The sequence below is a fragment of the Schistocerca piceifrons genome, chromosome 7 (genome assembly GCF_021461385.2).
Source record: "Schistocerca piceifrons isolate TAMUIC-IGC-003096 chromosome 7, iqSchPice1.1, whole genome shotgun sequence".
NCBI lineage: Eukaryota > Metazoa > Arthropoda > Insecta > Orthoptera > Acrididae > Schistocerca > Schistocerca piceifrons.
The window spans coordinates 603,199,123-603,211,224 of NC_060144.1; positions in this window are offsets into that span (position 1 = coordinate 603,199,123).

Consider the following 12,102-nt stretch of genomic DNA (forward strand, 5'->3'; position numbering starts at 1 on the left):
TAGTACTCGTATTTCACAGCGACGGAATTTCCGTGTGAATTCGTCAATGTTTGGGAGTGAGGGATGCAGTAAAGAACGATTAGTGGATCGGAAATGTGATTGTCGTATCCCAAAAGAAAATCCTGTCGTTTCTATTGAAACGTTACTCGATTTAGAGGGAAATGTCTTAGAACACATAGTACTCGTATTTCACAGCGACGCAATTTCCGTGTGAATTCGTCAATGTTTGGGAGTGAGGGATGCAGTAAAGAACGATTAGTGGATCGGAAATGTGATTGTCGTATCCCAAAAGAAAATCCTGTCGTTTCCATAGAAACGTTACTCGATTTAGAAGGAAATGTCTTAGAACACATAGTACTCGTATTTCAAAGCGACGGAATTTCCGTGTGAATTCGTCAATGTTTGGGAGTGAGGGATGCAGTAAAGAACGATTAGTGGATCGGAAATGTGATTGTCGTATCCCAAAAGAAAATCCTGACGTTTCCATAGAAACGTTACTCGATTTAGAAGGAAATGTCTTGGAACACATAGTACTCGTATTTCACAGCGACGCAATTTCAGTGTGAATTCGTCAATGTTTGGGAGTGAGGGATGCAGTAAAGAACGATTAGTGGATCGGAAATGTGATTGTCGTATCCCAAAAGAAAATCCTGTCGTTTCCATAGAAACGTTACTCGATTTAGAAGGAAATGTCTTAGAACACGTAGTACTCGTATTTCACAGCGACGGAATTTCCGTGTGAATTCGTCAATGTTTGGGAGTGAGGGATGCAGTAAAGAACGATTAGAGGATCGGAAATGTGATTGTCGTATCCCAAAAGAAAATCCTGTCGTTTCCATAGAAACGTTACTCGATTTAGAAGGAAATGTCTTAGAACACATAGTACTCGTATTTCACAGCGACGCAATTTCCGTGTGAATTCGTCAATGTTTGGGAGTGAGGGAAGCAGTAAAGAACGATTAGTGGATCGGAAATGTGATTGTCGTATCCCAAATGAAAATCCTGTCGTTTTCATAGAAACGTTACTCGATTTAGAAGGAAATGTCTTAGAACACATAGTACTCGTATTTCACAGCGACGCAATTTCCGTGTGTATTCGTCAATGTTTGGGAGTGAGGTATGCAGTAAAGAACGATTAGTGGATCGGAAATGTGATTGTCGTATCCCAAAAGAAAATCCTGTCGTTTCCATAGAAACGTTACTCGATTTAGAAGGAAATGTCTTAGAACACATAGTACTCGTACTTCACAGCGACGGAATTTCCGTGTGAATTCGTCAATGTTTGGGAGTGAGGGATGCAGTAAAGAACGATTAGTGGATCGGAAATGTGATTGTCGTATCCCAAAAGAAAATCCTGTCGTTTCCATAGAAACGTTACTCGATTTAGAAGGAAGTGTCTTAGAACACATAGTACTCGCATTTCATAGCGACGCAACTTCTGTGTGAATTCGTCAATGTTTGGGAGTGAGGGATGCAGTAAAGAACGATTAGTGGATCGGAAATGTGATTGTCGTATCCCAAAAGAAAATCCTGTCGTTTCTATAGAAACGTTACTCGATTTAGAAGGAAATGTCTTGGAACACATAGTACTCGTATTTCACAGCGACGGAATTCCCGTGTGAATTCGTCATTGTTTGGGAGTGGGGGATGCAGTAAAGAACGATTAGTGGATCGGAAATGTGATTGTCGTATCTAAAATGAAAATCCTGTCGTTTCCATAGAAACGTTACTCGATTTAGAAGGAAATGTCTTAGAACTCATAGTACTCGTATTTCACAGCGACGGAATTTCCGTGTGAATTCGTCAATGTTTGGGAGTGAGGGATGCAGTAAAGAACGATTAGTGGATCGGAAATGTGATTGTCGTATCCCAAAAGAAAATCCTGTCGTTTACATAGAAACGTTACTCGATTTAGAAGGAAATGTCTTAGAACACATAGTACTCGTATTTCACAGCGACGGAATTTCCGTGTGAGTTCGTCAATGTTTGGGAGTGAGAGATGCAGTAAAGAACGATTAATGGATCGGAAATGTGATTGTCGTATCCCAAAAGAAAATCCTGTCGTTTCCATAGAAACGTTACTCGATTTAGAAGGAAATGTCTTAGAACACATAGTACTCGCATTTCATAGCGACGCAACTTCCGTGTGAATTCGTCAATGATTGGGAGTGAGGGATGCAGTAAAGAACGATTAGTGGATCGGAAATGTGATTGTCGTATCCCAAAAGATAATCCTGTCGTTTCCATAGAAACGTTACTCGATTTAGAAGGAAATGTCTTAGAACACATAGTACTCGTATTTCACAGCGACGGAATTTCCGTGTGAATTCGTCAATGTTTGGGAGTGAGGGATGCAGTAAAGAATGATTAGTGGATCGGAAATGTGATTGTCGTATCCCAAAAGAAAATCCTGTCGTTCCCATAGAAACGTTACTCGATTTAGAAGGAAATGTCTTAGAACACATAGTACTCGTATTCTACAGCGACGCAATTTCCGTGTGAATTAGTCAATGTTTGGGAGTGAGGGATGCAGTAAAGAACCATTAGTGGATCGGAAATTTGATTCTCGTATCCCAAAAGAAAATACTGTCGTTTCCATAGAAACGTTACTCGATTTAGAAGGAAATGTCTTAGAACACGTAGTACACGTATTTCACAGCGACGGAATTTCCATATGAATTCGTCAATGTTTGGGAGTGGGGGATGCAGTAAAGAACGATTAGTGGATCGGAAATGTGATTGTCGTATCCCAAAAGAAAATCCTGTCGTTTCCATAGAAACGTTACTCGATTTAGAAGGAAATGTCTTAGAACACATAGTACTCGTATTTCACAGCGACGCAATTTCCGTGTGAATTCGTCAATGTTTGGGAGTGAGGGATGCAGTAAGGAACGATTAGTGGATCGGAAATGTGATTGTTGTATCCCAAAAGAAAATCCTGTCGTTTCCATAGAAACGTTACTCGATTTAGAAGGAAATGTCTTAGAACACATAGTACTCGTATTTCACAGCGACGGAATTTCCGTGTGAATTCGTCAATGTTTGGGAGTGAGGGATGCAGTAAAGAACGATTAGTGGATCGGAAATGTGATTGTCGTATCCCAAAAGAAAATCCTGTCGTTTCCATAGAAACGTTACTCGATTTAGAAGGAAATGTCTTAGAACACATAGTACTCGTATTTCACAGCGACGGAATTTCCGTGTGAATTCGTCAATGTTTGGGAGTGAGGGATGCAGTAAAGAACGATTAGTGGATCGGAAATGTGATTGTCGTATCCCAAAAGAAAATCCTGTCGTTTCTATAGAAACGTTACTCGATTTAGAGGGAAATGTCTTAGAACACATAGTACTCGTATTTCACAGCGACGCAATTTCCTTGTGAATTCGTCAATGTTTGGGAGTGAGGGATGCAGTAAAGAACGATTAGTGGATCGGAAATGTGATTGTCGTATCCCAAAAAGAAAATCCTGTCGTTTCCATAGAAACGTTACTCGATTTAGAAGGAAATGTCTTAGAACACATAGTACTCGTATTTCACAACGACGCAATTTCCGTGTGAATTCGTCAATGTTTGGGAGTGAGGGATGCAGTAAAGAACGATTAGTGGATCGGAAATGTGATTGTCGTATCCCAAAAGAAAATCCTGTCGTTTACATAGAAACGTTACTCGATTTAGAAGGAAATGTCTTAGAACACATAGTACTCGTATTTCACAGCGACGGAATTTCCGTGTGAGTTCGTCAATGTTTGGGAGTGAGAGATGCAGTAAAGAACGATTAATGGATCGGAAATGTGATTGTCGTATCCCAAAAGAAAATCCTGTCGTTTCCATAGAAACGTTACTCGATTTAGAAGGAAATGTCTTAGAACACATAGTACTCGCATTTCATAGCGACGCAACTTCCGTGTGAATTCGTCAATGATTGGGAGTGAGGGATGCAGTAAAGAACGATTAGTGGATCGGAAATGTGATTGTCGTATCCCAAAAGATAATCCTGTCGTTTCCATAGAAACGTTACTCGATTTAGAAGGAAATGTCTTAGAACACATAGTACTCGTATTTCACAGCGACGGAATTTCCGTGTGAATTCGTCAATGTTTGGGAGTGAGGGATGCAGTAAAGAATGATTAGTGGATCGGAAATGTGATTGTCGTATCCCAAAAGAAAATCCTGTCGTTCCCATAGAAACGTTACTCGATTTAGAAGGAAATGTCTTAGAACACATAGTACTCGTATTCTACAGCGACGCAATTTCCGTGTGAATTAGTCAATGTTTGGGAGTGAGGGATGCAGTAAAGAACCATTAGTGGATCGGAAATTTGATTCTCGTATCCCAAAAGAAAATACTGTCGTTTCCATAGAAACGTTACTCGATTTAGAAGGAAATGTCTTAGAACACGTAGTACACGTATTTCACAGCGACGGAATTTCCATATGAATTCGTCAATGTTTGGGAGTGGGGGATGCAGTAAAGAACGATTAGTGGATCGGAAATGTGATTGTCGTATCCCAAAAGAAAATCCTGTCGTTTCCATAGAAACGTTACTCGATTTAGAAGGAAATGTCTTAGAACACATAGTACTCGTATTTCACAGCGACGCAATTTCCGTGTGAATTCGTCAATGTTTGGGAGTGAGGGATGCAGTAAGGAACGATTAGTGGATCGGAAATGTGATTGTTGTATCCCAAAAGAAAATCCTGTCGTTTCCATAGAAACGTTACTCGATTTAGAAGGAAATGTCTTAGAACACATAGTACTCGTATTTCACAGCGACGGAATTTCCGTGTGAATTCGTCAATGTTTGGGAGTGAGGGATGCAGTAAAGAACGATTAGTGGATCGGAAATGTGATTGTCGTATCCCAAAAGAAAATCCTGTCGTTTCCATAGAAACGTTACTCGATTTAGAAGGAAATGTCTTAGAACACATAGTACTCGTATTTCACAGCGACGGAATTTCCGTGTGAATTCGTCAATGTTTGGGAGTGAGGGATGCAGTAAAGAACGATTAGTGGATCGGAAATGTGATTGTCGTATCCCAAAAGAAAATCCTGTCGTTTCTATAGAAACGTTACTCGATTTAGAGGGAAATGTCTTAGAACACATAGTACTCGTATTTCACAGCGACGCAATTTCCTTGTGAATTCGTCAATGTTTGGGAGTGAGGGATGCAGTAAAGAACGATTAGTGGATCGGAAATGTGATTGTCGTATCCCAAAAAGAAAATCCTGTCGTTTCCATAGAAACGTTACTCGATTTAGAAGGAAATGTCTTAGAACACATAGTACTCGTATTTCACAACGACGCAATTTCCGTGTGAATTCGTCAATGTTTGGGAGTGAGGGATGCAGTAAAGAACGATTAGTGGATCGGAAATGTGATTGTCGTATCCCAAAAGAAAATCCTGTCGTTTCCATAGAAACGTTACTCGATTTAGAAGGAAATGTCTTAGAACACATAGTACTCGTATTTCAAAGCGACGGAATTTCCGTGTGAATTCGTCAATGTTTGGGAGTGAGGGATGCAGTAAAGTACGATTAGTGGATCGGAAATGTGATTGTCGTATCCCAAAAGAAAATCCTGTCGTTTCCATAGAAACGTTACTCGATTTAGAAGGAAATGTCTTGGAACACATAGTACTCGTATTTCACAGCGACGCAATTTCAGTGTGAATTCGTCAATGTTTGGGAGTGAGGGATGCAGTAAAGAACGATTAGTGGATCGGAAATGTGATTGTCGTATCCCAAAAGAAAATCCTGTCGTTTCCATAGAAACGTTACTCGATTTAGAAGGAAATGTCTTAGAACACATAGTACTCCTATTTCACAGCGACGCAATTTCCGTGTGAATTCGTCAATGTTTGGGAGTGAGGGAAGCAGTAAAGAACGATTAGTGGATCGGAAATGTGATTGTCGTATCCCAAATGAAAATCCTGTCGTTTCCATAGAAAGTTACTCGATTTAGAAGGAAATGTCTTAGAACACATAGTACTCGTATTTCACAGCGACGCAATTTCGGTGTGTATTCGTCAATGTTTGGGAGTGAGGTATGCAGTAAAGAACGATTAGTGGATCGGAAATGTGATTGTCGTATCCGAAAAGAAAATCCTGTCGTTTCCATAGAAACGTTACTCGATTTAGAAGGAAATGTCTTAGAACACATAGTACTCGTATTTCACAGCGACGGAATTTCCGTGTGAATTCGTCAATGTTTGGGAGTGAGGGATGCAGTAAAGAACGATTAGTGGATCGGAAATGTGATTGTCGTATCCCAAAAGAAAATCCTGTCGTTTCCATAGAAACGTTACTCGATTTAGAAGGAAGTGTCTTAGAACACATAGTACTCGTATTTCACAGCGACGCAATTTCCGTGTGAATTCGTCAATGTTTGGGAGTGAGGGATGCAGTAAAGAACGATTAGTGGATCGGAAATGTGATTGTCGTATCCCAAAAGAAAATCCTGTCGTTTCCATAGAAACGTTACTCGATTTAGAAGGAAATGTCTTAGAACACATAGTACTCGTATTTCACAGCGACGCAATTTCCGTGTGAATTCGTCAATGTTTGGGAGTGAGGGATGCAGTAAAGAACGATTAGTGGATCGGAAATGTGATTGTCGTATCCCAAAAGAAAATCCTGTCGTTTCCATAGAAACGTTACTCGATTTAGAAGGAAATGTCTTAGAACACATAGTACTCGTATTTGACAGCGACGCAATTTCCGTGTGAATTCGTCAATGTTTGGGAGTGAGGGATGCAGTAAAGAACGATTAGTGGATCGGAAATGTGATTGTATCCCAAAAGAAAATCCTGTCGTTTCCATAGAAACGTTACTCGATTTAGAAGGAAATGTCTTAGAACACATAGTACTCGTATTTCACAGCGATGCAATTTCCGTGTGAATTTGTCAATGTTTGGAAGTGAGGGATGCAGTAAAGAACGATTAGTGGATCGGAAATGTGATTGTCGTATCCCAAAAGAAAATCCTTTCGTTTCCATAGAAACGTTACTCGATTTAGAAGGAAATGTCTTAGAACACATAGTACTCGTATTTCACAGCGACGGAATTTCCGTGTGAATTCGTCAATGTTTGGGAGTGAGGGATGCAGTAAAGAACGATTAGTGGATCGGAAATGTGATTGTCGTATCCCAAAAGGAAATCCTGTCGTTTCCATAGAAACGTTACTCGATTTAGAAGGAAATGTCTTAGAACACATAGTACTCGCATTTCATATCGACGCAACTTCTGTGTGAATTCGTCAATGTTTGGGAGTGAGGGATGCAGTAAAGAACGATTAGTGGATCGGAAATGTGATTGTCGTATCCCAAAAGAAAATCCTGTCGTTTCTATAGAAACGTTACTCGATTTAGAAGGAAATGTCTTGGAACACGTAGTACTCGTATTTCACAGCGACGGAATTCCCGTGTGAATTCGTCAATGTTTGGGAGTGGGGGATGCAGTAAAGAACGATTAGTGGTTCGGAAATGTGATTGTCGTATCTAAAAAGAAAATCCTGCCGTTTCCATAGAAACGTTACTCGATTTAGAAGGAAATGTCTTAGAACTCATAGTACTCGTATTTCACAGCGACGGAATTTCCGTGTGAATTCGTCAATGTTTGGGAGTGAGGGATGCAGTAAAGAACGATTAGTGGATCGGAAATGTGATTGTCGTATCCCAAAAGAAAATCCTGTCGTTTACATAGAAACGTTACTCGATTTAGAAGGAAATGTCTTAGAACACATAGTACTCGTATTTCACAGCGACGGAATTTCCGTGTGAGTTCGTCAATGTTTGGGAGTGAGAGATGCAGTAAAGAACGATTAGTGGATCGGAAATGTGATTGTCGTATCCCAAAAGAAAATCCTGTCGTTTCCATAGAAACGTTACTCGATTTAGAAGGAAATGTCTTAGAACACATAGTACTCGCATTTCATAGCGACGCAAGTTCCGTGTCAATTCGTCAATGATTGGGAGTGAGGGATGCAGTAAAGAACGATTAGTGGATCGGAAATGTGATTGTCGTATCCCAAAAGAAAATCCAGTCGTTTCCATAGAAACGTTACTCGATTTAGAAGGAAATGTCTTAGAACACATAGTACTCGTATTTCACAGCGCCGGAATTTCCGTGTGAATTCGTCAATGTTTGGGAGTGAGGGATGCAGTAAAGAATGATTAGTGGATCGGAAATGTGATTGTCGTATCCCAAAAGAAAATCCTGTCGTTTCCATAGAAACGTTACTCGATTTAGAAGGAAATGTCTTAGAACACATAGTACTCGTATTCTACAGCGACGCAATTTCCGTGTGAATTAGTCAATGTTTGGGAGTGAGGGATGCAGTAAAGAACCATTAGTGGATCGGAAATTTGATTCTCGTATCCCAAAAGAAAATACTGTCGTTTCCATAGAAACGTTACTCGATTTAGAAGGAAATGTCTTAGAACACGTAGTACACGTATTTCACAGCGACGGAATTTCCATATGAATTCGTCAATGTTTGGGAGTGGGGGATGCAGTAAAGAACGATTAGTGGATCGGAAATGTGATTGTCGTATCCCAAAAGAAAATCCTGTCGTTTCCATAGAAACGTTACTCGATTTAGAAGGAAATGTCTTAGAACACATAGTACTCGTATATCACAGCGACGCAATTTCCGTGTGAATTCGTCAGTGTTTGGGAGTGAGGGATGCAGTAAGGAACGATTAGTGGATCGGAAATGTGATTGTTGTATCCCAAAAGAAAATCCTGTCGTTTCCATAGAAACGTTACTCGATTTAGAAGGAAATGTCTTAGAACACATAGTACTCGTATTTCACAGCGACGGAATTTCCGTGTGAATTCGTCAATGTTTGGGAGTGAGGGATGCAGTAAAGAACGATTAGTGGATCGGAAATGTGATTGTCGTATCCCAAAAGAAAATCCTGTCGTTTCCATAGAAACGTTACTCGATTTAGAAGGAAATGTCTTAGAACACATAGTACTCGTATTTCACAGCGACGGAATTTCCGTGTGAATTCGTCAATGTTTGGGAGTGATGGATGCAGTAAAGAACGATTAGTGGATCGGAAATGTGATTGTCGTATCCCAAATGAAAATCCTGTCGTTTCCATAGAAACGTTACTCGATTTAGAAGGAAATGTCTTAGAACACATAGTACTCGTATTTCACAGCGACGGAATTTCCGTGTGAATTCGTCAATGTTTGGGAGTGAGGGATGCAGTAAAGAACGATTAGTGGATCGGAAATGTGATTGTCGTATCCCAAAAGAAAATCCTGTCGTTTCCATAGAAACGTTACTCGATTTAGAAGGAAATGTCTTAGAACACATAGTACTCGTATTTCACAGCGACGGAATTTCCGTGTGAATTCGTCAATGTTTGGGAGTGAGGGATGCAGTGAAGAACGATTAGTGGATCGGAAATGTGATTGTCGTATCCCAAAAGAAAATCCTGTCGTTTCCATAGAAACGTTACTCGATTTAGAAGGAAATGTCTTAGAACACATAGTACTCGTATTTCACAGCGACGCAATTTCCGTGTGAATTCGTCAATGTTTGGGAGTGAGGGATGCAATAAAGAAGGATTAGTGGATCGGAAATGAGATTGTCGTATCCCAAAAGAAAATCCTGTCGTTTCCATAGAAACGTTACTCGATTTAGAAGGAAATGTCTTAGAACACATAGTACTCGTATTTCACAACGACGCAATTTCCGTGTGAATTCGTCAATGTTTGGGAGTGAGGGATGCAGTAAAGAACGATTAGTGGATCGGAAATGTGATTGTCGTATCCCAAAAGAAAATCCTGTCGTTTCCATAGAAACGTTACTCGATTTAGAGGGAAATGTCTTAGAACACATAGTACTCGTATTTCACAACGACGCAATTTCCGTGTGAATTCGTCAATGTTTGAGAGTGAGGGATGCAGTAAAGAACGATTAGTGGATCGTAAATGTGATTGTCGTATCCCAAAAGAAAATCCTGTCGTTTCCATAGAAACGTTACTCGATTTAGAAGGAAATGTCTTAGAACACATAGTACTCGTATTTCACAGCGACGGAATTTCCGTGTGAATTCGTCAATGTTTGGGAGTGAGGGATGCAGTAAAGAACGATTAGTGGATCGGAAATGTGATTGTCGTATCCCAAAAGAAAATCCTGTCGTTTCCATAGAAACGTTACTCGATTTAGAAGGAAATGTCTTGGAACACATAGTACTCCTATTTCACAGCGACGCAATTTCCGTGTGAATTCGTCAATGTTTGGGAGTGAAGGATGCAGTAAAGAACGATTAGTGGATCGGAAATGTGATTGTCGTATCCCAAAAGAAAATCCTGTCGTTTCCATAGAAACGTTACTCGATTTAGAAGGAAATGTCTTAGAACACATAGTACTCGTATTTCACAGCGACGCAATTTCCGTGTGAAATCGTCAATGTTTGGGAGTGAGGGATGCAGTAAAGAACGATTAGAGGATCGGAAATGTGATTGTCGTATCCCAAAAGAAAATCCTGTCGTTTCCATAGAAACGTTACTCGATTTAGAAGGAAATGTCTTAGAACACATAGTACTCGTATTTCACAGCGACGCAATTTCCGTGTGAATCCGTCAATGTTTGGGAGTGAGTGATGCAGTAAAGAACGATTAGTAGATCGGAAATGTGATTGTCGTATCCCAAAAGAAAATCCTGTCGTTTCCATAGAAACGTTACTCGATTTAGAAGGAAATGTCTTAGAACACATACTACTCGTATTTCACAGCGACGGAATTTCCGTGTGAATTCGTCAATGTTTGGGAGTGAGGGATGCAGTAAAGAACGATTAGTGGATCGGAAATGTGATTGTCGTATCCCAAACGAAAATCCTGTCGTTTCCATAGAAACGTTACTCGATTTAGAAGGAAATGTCTTAGAACACATAGTACTCGTATTTGACAGCGACGCAATTTCCGTGTGAATTCGTCAATGTTTGGGAGTGAGGGATGCAGTAAAGAACGATTAGTGGATCGGAAATGTGATTGTCGTATCCCAAAAGAAAATCCTGTCGTTTCCATAGAAACGTTACTCGATTTAGAAGAAAATGTCTTAGAACACATAGTACTCGCATTTCACAGCGACGCAATTTCCGTGTGAATTCGACAATGTTTGGGAGTGAGGGATGCAGTAAAGAACGATTAGTGGATCGGAAATGTGATTGTCGTATCCCAAAAGAAAATCCTGTCGTTTCCATAGAAACGTTACTCGATTTAGAAGGAAATGTCTTAGAACACATAGTACTCGTATTTCACAACGACGCAATTTCCGTGTGAATTCGTCAATGTTTGGGAGTGAGGGAAGCAGTAAAGAACGATTAGTGGATCGGAAATGTGATTGTCGTATCCCAAAAGAAAATCCTGTCGTTTCCATAGAAACGTTACTCGATTTAGAAGGAAATGTCTTAGAACACATAGTACTCGTATTTCACAGCGACGGAATTTCCGTGTGAATTCGTCAATGTTTGGGAGTGAGGGATGCAGTAAAGGACGATTAGTGGATCGGAAATGTGATTGTCGTATCCCAAAAGAAAATCCTGTCGTTTCCATAGAAACGTTACTCGATTTAGAAGGAAATGTCTTGGAACACATAGTACTCGTATTTCACAGCGACGCAATTTCCGTGTGAATTCGTCAATGTTTGGGAGTGAGGGATGCAGTAAAGAAAGATTAGTGGATCGGAAATGTGATTGTCGTATCCCAAAAGAAAATCCTGTCGTTTCCATAGAAACGTTACTCGATTTAGAAGGAAATGTCTTAGAACACATAGTACTCGTATTTCACAGCGCCGGAATTTCCGTGTGAATTCGTCAATGTTTGGGAGTGAGGGATGCAGTAAAGAATGATTAGTGGATCGGAAATGTGATTGTCGTATCCCAAAAGAAAATCCTGTCGTTTCCATAGAAACGTTACTCGATTTAGAAGGAAATGTCTTAGAACACATAGTACTCGTATTCTACAGCGACGCAATTTCCGTGTGAATTAGTCAATGTTTGGGAGTGAGGGATGCAGTAAAGAACCATTAGTGGATCGGAAATTTGATTCTCGTATCCCAAAAGAAAATACTGTCGTTTCCATA